Source organism: Pteropus medius, unplaced genomic scaffold (genome assembly GCF_902729225.1).
Source record: "Pteropus medius unplaced genomic scaffold, Ma_sr-lr_union100, whole genome shotgun sequence".
Taxonomy (NCBI): Eukaryota; Metazoa; Chordata; class Mammalia; order Chiroptera; family Pteropodidae; genus Pteropus; species Pteropus medius.
Window position 1 is genome coordinate 7,500,640 of NW_024347791.1, and position 11,595 is coordinate 7,512,234.

Genomic DNA, 11,595 nt, shown 5'->3' on the forward strand with positions numbered 1-11,595 from the left:
CACTGTTAGCCAGTGGCAGGCTTGTGAGCCAATTTATGGCTTAGAGCAGCGGTCTCCAACCGTTTTGGCACTAGGGACTGGTGCTCCTATGAGACTCTAATGCCTGATGATCTGAGGTGGATCTGGGGAGCGGCTGCAAATACAGATGAAACTTTGCTAGCTACCCTCCGCTCACCTCCTGCTGTGTGACCTAGTTCCTAACAGGCCATGGCCTGGGGTTTGGGGACTCCTGGCTTGAAGTTCAAAGTAACATCTGTGCATCTTCTTCACGATTCACAGTTTCTTTAACCCTTATATACTGACAGAAGTGTTTTAATTTCTACTGGGACTTCAATGGCATTAAAATATTTCTACTCTCTTTTAAATATTGCTTTTCAAAAAAAATTTATTTTGCTTTCTAGTATATGATGATGAAAAAGACAAAAGAAAATATGGAGGTATAATCCACAAATATGCCAATAATTTACATTCTCTTTCCAGAAACTAAAATTATTTTCAATGAATTTTCTTTGAAATCTTAAAAATATCCTCTATGATTCTATTCTTTCCTCTCAGCAGGGACTTGATAAAGGCTGTCTTTAAAAGCTAAATGCTTGAGATGAGAGAAACATAAAAATCACATAATCTAGTTTAAGAGAAAAGATATTCCCATTAAAAATTAATAATTTAAAGCACAGCTCGAGGTAATACATTTCCCAAAAGCCAGCCCCCTTTGTGCCACTGGGCTGTCTTGTGGGTATCTTTTAATCAGAAAATATCAGAAAAAGAAGTTTTAGGTCATCTAACTCTTCATCCACTCACCTGAGTCTCTTTAATTTGTGGGTCATCCATCAGGTGGATCATGTCACCATTGAACTTCAAGAGAGCTGACTACATTTCATGTTTGGCATTGGCAAAGACATCCTAAGGCCTCCTTTCCACCCTGGTCTTGGTACTACGGCCTTGACTACTTCCACCAAAATCTCTTGTGTGAGCCATCCAGGCTTCAGGCTGCAAGCTTCCCAATCCATAAGTCCTATTGGTGCCAGAATGTTGACTTGCAAGGAAGGCGGGGGAATGTGGATATGCAACTCAGTGGAGTGGATTAATTACACTGGTTTTGACAAGAGCCAGCAGAAGAAGCTACTTGCCTGTTTCACCCAGAAAGTTCTCAAGCACACAGACTTGGATGTGTGTTTAGTTACAAAAGAGAAATACATATTGAGTCTGTCTTATCGTGTCACCAACCTGGTTTGCCCAAACTTCTTCTTCCTTCTATTATCATGTCCTCACTGTGCAGGGAATAGACTGATTGGACAGCCTGGTCCGAGAAGCCTTGTCTGACTGCTGTCCTGATACTCTCTGGAGGTCCCCTTAACAGACCTATGGCTGGTTGGTTCTTCAAGATTTTGTTGCACCATGCCACGTGCCTGTGGTCAAGGCCTAAGCGAGAACTCATGTTCTCTATTAAATCTGGTAGATACCAGTTAGTGTCAAACTGAGAAGTATGCTTTCTGACTGCATTTGTCATTTGTTTACCCTCCTACTGTAGAGCCCTCCTTTTCTGCAGACTTTTAAGCCTACCTATTATTAAAATGCTACTTAAACTTGAATGTGTATTAGATCATCTATTTTGCTCCCCATCAGGCTTACCTCCGAAATTCTTTGTATGTGGAATTTTTCTTTTAGTCTTTCTTTGAGAAAACATCAATTTGTATGGAAACAAAAAGTAATTTCCTCTCTTCTTTCTGTTTGTTTTTAAACATCGAGAGAAAGATATCGAATGATAGTGGCTTTTTTCTAATGATTGCCCATCCACAGATTGGTTATTTTATGTCCTTTAATTATGATGGTCAAATACTAAGTAGCTCATCAAGTTATGAATTTCTTACATTTGCAGGTCTTCTGTTAAGGTTTTGTGGCAGTATTTTTCTTTTAAAGTTTCTTCAACTTTCAGTAAAACAAGTTTATGAGGACTAATTGTACTATATTATCTCTAACCAAGAAAAGCTCAATCCAACACACATATACACTCTCACACATCTTTCTTACAGATGATGCTAGCTAGAGCACAAATATAAAATATTATTTTGTCTTTCTTTAAATTAAATCACTGGTGAGTTATAAAAATCTAGAAAGCATTTTTATTTTACACGTAAAATGAAAATTAATGGCCCTTCTTTAAAAAAATAGATTATCACTCCATTGTGCAGAAAACATCACATATGATAGTTCGCTTTCTTGTTCCAATGAAACGTTTCTTTTTATTAAATACGTTTTGCATATACAACTTAGCATATCATTAGAAAGCAGGCAGTTTGAAAACATAATATTTGTAGTTCACACTTTTTTTTGGAACCACCCCTTCTATAGCAGTTAAAGGCCTTGATTTGCACTTCACTGATGAGGGGCCAAAGCACTGAGGGATTTAGCTTTTCAAGCTCAAATTCAACTCCAATGTGCTGGAATGGAATACAAAGTACAGCTCTGCATTCATTATCACTTAATTATACAACTAGTTGGGTTTTGAAAGGCATTTTCCTCCCCAAAGCAAAATCTCTGCCAGGTACTTTTGTTTCCCTGGAATGACATTTTCATATTAAAAAAAAAAAAAATCTTCCTGTTGCAAACTTAGGCATGTTCTTATATCATTTTCTCCCCTAATGATCTATTTGAAAGCTAAAGCCACTATTTATATTTTTTCCCCATAACTTTTCCTTCAATGCAAAACAGCTGCTATAGTCTTTGCCTTTCAAATGATTAACCGAAGAGGAAAATAATCAAACTCAGTTTGTACATCTCCGATTTCATATTTATTGCAAGTTTAAGAGTCACTAACAAAAACTAAGAACAATGAATCTTTACATTCTCTAGAGTTTTTCAGCTTTGGCACTATCGATATTTGGCGCTGGATAGTTCTTTCGTGGGGGGCTGTCTTGTGCATTATAGATGTTTAGCACCCTCCCTGGCCTCTATCCACAAGATGCAGGTAGCACTCTCTCCCCTTCTTCCCCCTGCCAGTCCTGACAACCAAAAAGGTCTCCAGATATTGCCACATGCCTCCCCGGGTTGGAGCGGGTGGAGGTGGTGGTACAGAATGGCCCCTGATTGAGAGACATGGGTTTAGAACTATGAGAGACTAAGATAATTATTTATGTGCTACGTTTTGAAACTCTCTCTCCAATTATATTTGGGAATTGTTTTTCAATACTCGATTCTTTCCTATAGAGCATATAGTAGACGTGTAATAGACTATTTAGATTTAGAAGTTTTATTGTATTTCCATCTAAAAGCTTTTGTCAAATTGCCTAAGGATGATATATCTCAGTCTCTGTCCTTGCTCCTCCCCAGTTCCTACCTATTTTCTATACGGCAACAAGTGTGAACCTTTAAGTGGTGTCAGATCATATCTCTCCTCTTTTCAAAACCCTTTAGTGGCTCCCGCCTCACTCACAGGCAAAGTAATTTGTCCTTACCATTCTGAGTGGGCTCTGTAGCATCTGGCCTCCCTCTTCACTCAGACTTTACCTGTAACAGGTCCTTCCACACTAGCCTCTTGGCTGTTCCTTGGCCTTGCTCTGTGCATTTCCACCTCTGAGCTTTTGCATTTGCCCTGCCCTCTGCCAGAAGCATCTTTCCCTCAGAGCTGTTCACTGGTGGCTCTCACACCCGCTTCCAGCACCTGTTCAGATGACAGGCCTCTTCTGTCAATCCATCCCCCACGCCCTATCCCCCTCATCCTGCTTTATTTTTCTCCAAAACATGTCGCCACGTGTCATAGCACTTACTTGTTTATTTTCTGTTTCCTTCCACTGGACTGTGAGCCTCGTGTTTGGGCTGGTGTCCCAGCGACTGGCACATTGACTTGTCTAGCATGTGTTTGGTGCTCTGTAAATGCTCGTTACAGAATTGAATACTCTTTCTGTTCATAAATTTAGTTAAAACTGATTTTAATTCTCTTCCCAAATTAGAGTCCTCCAGATCCAGAGATGGACTGTGATCCGCCCTCAGAGAAAAAGCCCACTTCTAATCTCAGGGTAATGTTTTCTGTGTTATTGTTGTTGTTGAGGGGAAGCCTGGATGTAGAGCTCGCTTTTATTAACCAGGATTTTTCAGTTGTGCAAGGTATAGAAAACCCAACTCAGGAGGCTCAAGCAAAGAGGGGAAGGTAGTTGCTTAGGTAACTGAAATTCAGGGGCATACCTGGCTTCCGGCATGGCTAGAGCAGGTATGTCTTCAAGAATCTTTTTCTTTCTTGGCTCCGTTTCTTTCTCTGTGGCTTCATTTTCTTTTCATATGATGACAAGAAATGGCCAATGGAGCTACAGATTTCCCTTCTATCAGCTTCGTAAACCCCATAGAAAGAAAGTTCCCTTTTCCTTAGGGTTCATGCAAACATCCTGACTCTCTCTGGCCTGGTCGGGGTCACATGTCCTTCTGTGAACCAGTTACTGTGCCAGTTCTGGGACACATGCCTCACTGGACACGAACCGAGTGTGGAGAATGAACACATCCCTAAAGGAATATCAGCAAACTCTTACCCGGAGAAGCAGGAATGAATGCTGGGCAGACAGACTAACAGATGCATACTACACTCATAAAACCAGCTTCACCTTCACCCCCAACAAAGACAATCCTTACGGAGTCTCAGAGTCTCATTGGAGGGCAGGCTACCTGTGCTGTTGGCTATCAGTTCCAAAAAGGGAACCAAAATATTGCTGAAAATGTAATGAGAGGGAGAAAATAGAATATATCAGTACTTCTCAGAAGAGTGCAATAGTAATAGGAATGAAAATATGGCTAATCCCTCTGGGAAGGGGCCGAGACTCCTGAGGAGGAGCAGGCTCAAATATGACACTCATATTTTCCAAACCGCTGAGGAGGCTGGATCAAGGCACCTTCCAGGCTTCTGTTTTACAGAGTAGATTAAAACACAGTTGAGGCAGAGCTTAACTTTCCAGCACACACAGTGACGCTAGGACTGTCATTGTCTCCCTTCTCAAAAAAAAAAAACCAACAAACCTTTTAAGTTTCAAAAGTATATTTATACGTTTCAAAACTTAAGGTAAATAAGAGTGTGAAAATTTTAAATATTTAAAAATAGCAGTTTGAAAAGGCATCAAAGCATTACCATTACTGTACCAGGAATGTCGCATTATTGGCCAACTGGCCCAGCTTCTAGTTGTACTAACTTTCTTGGACATGCACTCAGGCCGGTGTCTCTTTCGAGTAATTGAATGCGTTTGTTTATCTATGTGTCTAGAGAGCATGAGAGGGGAGTTAGGAGAAAGAAGAAAAAGGGAGTTGAGTAATGGAGTGATCCAGCTTGGAATACTTTACACTCCCAAATGAGGGTTAGAGAGTGTTTTTATAGTGTGGCAATCTTTGTTATATCTCAATTTTATATATATGTATAAAAAAATATGTAATAAAGTTACATACATAATACCTGTGTAATTATATACATAATCACACATATTTTATTATGTTCATATTATATATTACATAAATGTGTATTTTTACATAAAATATAATTTTATTAAAGATATAATTTTATTAAAGATATAATTTTATTAAATATATATATCCACAACATTTGTTTTTGTTCTTTTTTGTTTCTTCGACTTTCCAAACATCACTGGGATCCAAGTTAAGGTCATAATGAGACCAGCATCGTGGGTAAATGAAATTCTCTTCTCTTCTTAAAGATGTTAATATTCTTCTCGCCCTTCTCTAAAAGCTTTAAAATTTAGATCTGCACCTGTGAGCCTCTTGAGAGCTAGGATGCTGAATCCTGTCCCTGTCCTCGTGGTGGAGGGAATCTCTACAAGTCTCCAAAGTGACTAGATAATGTCTTTCACTGTCTAGCTTGAGAACATGCAACAGCGTGTGGTATCTTGGTGGAAGAGGGGGCTGGACCTGATGTGTGTGGACAGGATACAAAAGAGAATTGCAGTGTGCATGAAGCTGGGGTTAAAGATGAAGCAAGAACCAAATTGCAGCCGTTAAAGAAGGGGCAAAATAAAATATTACTGATTTTACATTGAAGTTTTCTGTTCTCGAATGTCTGGCCCCTCTTGAGCTTATAGCACAAAGGAAAGGAATTTAGGGCGGGAGTGTGATACTGTAATTTTATCACAAATGAAATGATTGCTTTAGGGGGATTTCAGAAAATTGTATCTCCATGTCAGAAGTCACTGGGTTCAGACAGTCTAAAGGTCTAAGATGAAACGGGATGTGAAAATTGTTATTATGTGTTTAGGGGAAAAAAGAGAAAGCTCTCTGTTGGGATTTATTATATTCCATATATGGGTGCTGCCTCTGAAAGCTAGCTGTTTTGCACTGTTCAAAACAGGAATTCAGAATAAAAATGGGACTTGGTTAGGGTCAGGGAAGCCATGTCCAGTACCTGCTCTGCTTAGAATTGGTGCCAAATTGGTTCAGGCTTGGAAACTCGCTTTGATTTACCATTTGCTTTTCTTTAGCAGCATCATCTGCATTTTATACAAAGATGCTTTTATGGTTGTGTTTAACTTGCATTTTCAAGGCTCTCTATAGGTGTTCAAAGTTGGCTCAGGGCTGAGATTGATTTTTTTCCTTTGAAGATGGAAGATTTGGAAATGTTCCAGGGAAATGGTTCTTCCTTGAGGCTTCAGTTGGGTGGTGATTAACTTCAGAAGAAGTGAGATATTTCGCATATTATTCTTTTATTTTCTCTCCCTGGTTCCTCAGCAACAAACATTGCACTATTGGAGCATAGGGACATTTAGGGTTGATAACTGCCGAATGGCACAGATGAGAAGGTGGCATGAGGACTCTGGTGTGAAAAGGTCACCCTAGACATATAACTGCTGTGCTGAGCCCTTTACAAGTATCATCTCATTCTGGCATCAAATGGGCTGGGTTTAAATATCATCTCAACCACTTATTGGCTGTGTGACCTTGAGCAAGTTACTTAACATTCTTATTCCTCAGTTTGCCTCATTTATAAAATGAGGAAAATAATAGTATCCATCTCAAAGGGTTCCTGTGAGAGTTGACTAAAGTATTGCATGCAAAACACTTAGAACACTTAATACCTACCTGGCACATAAGCGTTCATAATTTTAGCTATTATTATTTATTAAATGATCACCACTTTTTGTAGATGAGAGAACTGATACTTGGGGGAGGTCAAATCATTTACATGAGGTCATGCAGTTGGCAGGTGGTCTAGCCAGGACTTGGAACCAGATGTCTCTGCCTCCAATGCTTAAGTTTTTGACTCTTCTAAATTATATTACCCTAAAAGATTTCTAGTTCAGAAGGGAAGATATATATATAATTATAAGTAACTGTAATTTCCAATTAAAAAAAGGAAAGAAAAGTCTTAAGAGAGATCCTTTTTAGATAGAGATGAGAAGGATGTTTCAGAGAAGAGCGACATTTCTTTTTAGCAGTGTTCTGGACAGTTGCAATGCTGTTGGTCTTCCATCCACTGAATTGCATTTCCAGTTATTAGTTGTGAGCCTTCAAATTTGGCTTGAGACATGTTTTCTGATTTAAACGTGAAATTTGGAAGCATACCATGGAAATAACATTGCCAATGGCTTCAATGTTGCTGAGACAAACTCAAAAGCTTACAGAGCTGCTGGGAAATAATTTCTACAAGATTCCCAAGTTCACCATGGCAGGAAGACAATACCTCCACTCACAAGCTTCATTAAACTTTGCTGATCTCATGGTCATTTTCCATTTCTTTTCCTTTAGTCTTTGTTTTTCATAAGCATTAAAACTTTAGTCTTACAATTCTTCACGACATATTTTTCCCAATGATTCTCCAGGTTTCTTTTTAATGTGTGTCTGTATTTTTTTCATCCTATTAGTTGTCGAGCTCACTTTTAGGCATCCCTCCTTCACATCGCCCTTTCACTAGTATGATCATAACTGCTCTTCAAAAGGATCAGAGAAAATCTTGGTTTTGTTTCTAACAGGCTTTCTAGAATTTTGTTAATGGAGGTTTTAGATATCACTAAACTGGAAAGGAAATAATAATGCTTTATTGTTGTGAAATTATTCTGGGTGTGTGGTATTGTATTATCACTGCAATACTGAACAATAAATGAAACACAAACAATGAACCACAGCGTTCCTTAACATGCATACGACTCTTTCCTCACCCATTATACCATAGACTGGATGTTCTCAAATTGGCACACATCAGAATCATTAAAGGTAGCTCAACAAAAATGCAGATTGACAGGACCCACCACCAGAAATTCTGATTTGGTAGTCTGGGGGAGTAGCTAGGGATGTGATAGAGAGTAGTTGAAGGGAAGCTAGTAGGGAGGAGGGCTACCATTTTATATGGGTCACTTGGGAAGACCTTTCTGAGATTGTACAGTTGATATGCACTGAATCCTGAATGATATGAAGGTGTAGGCTCGGTGAAGGAGACCTGGGAAAGAACATTCCAGAAGGAGCACACAAAGGGCACAAGTGTGGTGCGTTTGCGAAGGAGAAAGGGAAGCAGGGTGACCGAAGAAAGGGGAGAGTGCCCAAATCACATAGTACTTGTACTTTAAGCACTTTTAAGTACTTGCGTGTCATTACGATTGCACTGCGCCGTGATCTGATTCACCTTTTAAAAAGACCTCTCGGGTCACTCTATGGTACATAGCGTGGGTGTAAGCAGGTTGAAGGCTATTTGGGAGTCTCGTTGAGAGCTGATGGTGGAAATTACGTCTAAATTAGAATGGAAGGATGAGTAAGAGTTGGCCAAGTAAAGCGGGTCTGAGGAAGAAGAATGTCAGGCGCAAGGTCCTGAGGTGGAAAGGCTGTTCTAGAAGCTGAGAAAAGACGAGTAAGGAGCTACGGAGGAAGATGAAGTCCAGATGACATGGATTCCAGTATATCACGATAAAAATGGTGAGGATAAAATGTCAGCCAGGGTGGGCCGAAGGTAACGACATCTTTTGAATGACTACCCTGTTGTAGCGTAGGCGCTTTCCATCAGTCAATAATGCAGCCTGCTTTGATTATTTTCAAGAGAATCTAGAAATTTGGATTTGGGTTTCTTTACTTTTAAAGGTTGGCAAGCTAGCTAAAAAAAATACTTTTTAACCCAGCAGAGTTAAAGAAAAGAAGTCTCTGGGCTGGGTTTGTCTTGTGACTTTTAGTATGTGGTCTTTGAACAGCATGACTACCAAATGATGCTTTTGTGCAAATTATGCAAGGTTGCCTTCTCTGTAGACGTCACAGCCATCTGAAGGAAACTGTCATGTTATATTTACATATCTGTGATGACTGTGATGAACGTGGCACAACTAGAGTTGTGCAATATATAGTTTGTACAACTTAGTAGACCTATATTTGAACAAGAATACAGAGTGAGAAGAAGTGACAAGAAACTATGAAATAGATGAGGCCAGTGGTGTGCTGGAGCCAACTTGCACTGGCTCATCAGAGCTGACTGTGCACATCTTTTCCCAACTCTACGGTCACTAAGGTAGCATTGGAAGCTTGAAATCCATCATGGTGGGAATATTTATACCAGGGAAATTGGCAAATGCTACAAATCAGGGCTTTATACTCCCAGAGAGCTGGTTGTTAAACAGTTACTATGGCACCACTGGACAAGATCATGTCATGGAGGCCCTGAACAATGATTATGTCTGGATTTTAGACTACAAATAGGGGATAGTTGAGAGAGTGACCTAATCAGAACTCTATATTCCTGGCCTCTTCATTCAAAGGTCCCTCCACTTCTGACCTAACTAAAACTTTGTTTTCCTTTGAAGAGAGAACTTCTTTTGTACCCTCCTGGAGTGGAAGCTGTTCATCCCTTCTCATCCATGTCCAGGCACAGAGGAAATAAGGAACCAGAATACTTTTATCCACCTTACCTCTTTCTACCATGATTCCTCTGATCCCTAATAATCCCCTTTCCTTTGACACTCTCGGTATGTTGCTCAAACATTCTGTCCCTGACCATTGAGTAGAGTTACCCACAATGAGAGCTTTGGCACTTTCCTCCCTCCCACCCCAAGAGTCATCAGCATCCTGGGAGACTCAGTGCTCATGTGGATGATCCATTAAGAACCCTTATCTCATGATCTTGGAACTTGATCAATGTCAGAGACATTTCACCTTAGCTCCATTTCACACACTCACTCACAGCCACACCCTGGACTGCACGACCAACTTTGGAACTGCTGCATCTTTGAAATGTGGTTATGAATGCACCTCTTCTGTGAGTCTAAGTAAGGATTAAGTGCCATGTTGCATCGAAAGTGTCTAGTAAATGCCTGGCATATAATAGGTATTCAACAAATATTTCTTTCCTTGCCTTTTCTTTTAAAGACAGGAACACAATTTGAAACCCTGGTTTTCTTCTCCCTTTATTTTGAAGTATCATTTGAATTTGACATAAATGGCTGATGCTTCTGTAGTAAACTTTCTGCTGGGTGACATCCTTAAGAATCTGTGTTCTCTCTAGCACTTGGGAGCTGCTGGCGTCCAATGTTATCGGTGGCAATTGTACTAACGTGCACAACACAATACCCGCCCTTTTAATTACAGAACATTCTTGCAGCAAAGTGACACTGATTCTCATCTGATTAATATTTATAGTTTTCACTTTTGGCTAAACGCCAACTATCTTCATCATGTGAATTTCTTCAGCTTTCCAGCTCCACCTCACTGCCTCTCTTCCACTAGCTTATTTGTGTGAGTATATATCTTTGTTTTACCCAGTCCGGAAGTGTCATGGTTTCCTTAAATCACAAGCTTTCTACCCGCGAGGGGCTTTTAATAGGCAATTGTATCGAAATGTAAGTGAGCAATGATGAATTTTGAGTGACTTTTAAGTAAAACATTTGAATGCTTACATTTGAGGGAGTGCAGGGAAGGGTCACCATTCATCACAACCCTGATCATGTCTCAAAAAATTGGTTTCCCTGGTTAATAAATTAAAGCAGTATTACATATGTGTGCCCTCCTTTTCGCTATCTTTCTGAATCTTCCACCTGCTCGTGTTAGGATACGGAAATCTATATTCTGATATATGAGCCACATTTTAAGTTGTTATTACAAAGGAATTTGTATTTTTTTACTAACGCTGGCAAGTGTGGGGTTGTGTTGGCCATAATAAGTTATGACCCACAGTTTGCTATACATTATAATTTTTAAATATCCAAATTCAGATGTACCAGAGGTGAAGATATTTTCCCTGAAGCAGAAAGGCCGTATATATTAAAGATTCCATCTTTAAAATCTCATTATCTTCCATTTCACTACTCATGTCACTGATCTAATTTAGGTCCTTATTATTTTGTGCTTGGACAATTTCGATAGCATTCTAACTGCTCCTCCTTGACTTCTTACCATCCAAACTCAACACCCTCATGTCTAATAGCGTTCAGGGATGTAACCACTGTCCATGGCACTGCTTTTTAAAGTGTTCCAAAGGGCATACTAGGGTTCCCCAGCAGTGCCTAGATGACGAGGTCGTGGTCAAGGGGCAGGTGTCAGGTCCTATCCCTGTTTCAACTAGGGTGGCCCTACTTTGATCAATTTGATTAAATTTGAGTTTCTTGCAAGATTTTGTTTAACAAAAGTGTTCCATTGTTGAAAATT